The 710-nt window shown below is 43.0% G+C and overlaps 1 non-coding gene across 1 annotated transcript; it reads right to left on the minus strand.

The window, feature by feature from the left end:
- Window positions 1-379: 379 nt before the first annotated feature.
- Trnat-ugu (transfer RNA threonine (anticodon UGU)) lies at window positions 380-453 on the minus strand. The gene has a single exon. It is a non-coding gene; the product is annotated as a tRNA-Thr (tRNA).
- Window positions 454-710: the final 257 nt, after the last annotated feature.

Raw genomic sequence — 710 nt, forward strand, 5'->3', positions numbered from 1 at the left:
GGCCCCAAAATAAAAATAAAATAAAGGAAGGAAAAAATATACGTTATTTACTTACTACCATATCCATCTCAAGCTTCAATTACCCTTTTCTTCATTTGTTTTTATTTCAGTATATTACAGTTTCTTACTGAAAACTTATTGAGAAATATACTCGTTGATAAGCGTCAATGCAATTACAATATCCTTTTTGTAAGGTTCGTCTGACATGCAAAAAGTCACACTGTAAATCTATATATACGAAGACAGTAACTTGTTCTCGGAAGAACAGTTACTGTTGATGACCGCGCAGCTTTTCCCTGGAATAAATGATGACTAACTGACAACCTCAGCTGCCGACAGGTGTTGTTGATATACCTTGATGTGGACAGTTGAAAATGTGTGCCCCGACCGGGACTCGAACCCGGGACCTCCTGCTTACATGGCAGACGCTCTATCCATCTGAGCCACCGAGGACACAGAAGAATAGCGCGACTGCAGGGACTTATCCGTTGCACGCTTCCCGCGAGACACTCCCAACTGTCCACAATTCTACGTATGTATTGTACCTTGTATGATAGAGCGTCTGCCATGTAAGCAGGAGGTCACGGGTTCGAGTCCCGGTCGGGGCACACATTTTCAGCTGTCCACATCGAGGTATATCAACAACACCTGTCGGCAGCTGAGGTTGTCAGTTAGTCATCATTTACACTGTAAATAGTCCAGTAACTGTT

The sequence above is a fragment of the Schistocerca cancellata genome, chromosome 1 (genome assembly GCF_023864275.1).
Source record: "Schistocerca cancellata isolate TAMUIC-IGC-003103 chromosome 1, iqSchCanc2.1, whole genome shotgun sequence".
NCBI classification, from domain to species: Eukaryota; Metazoa; Arthropoda; class Insecta; order Orthoptera; family Acrididae; genus Schistocerca; species Schistocerca cancellata.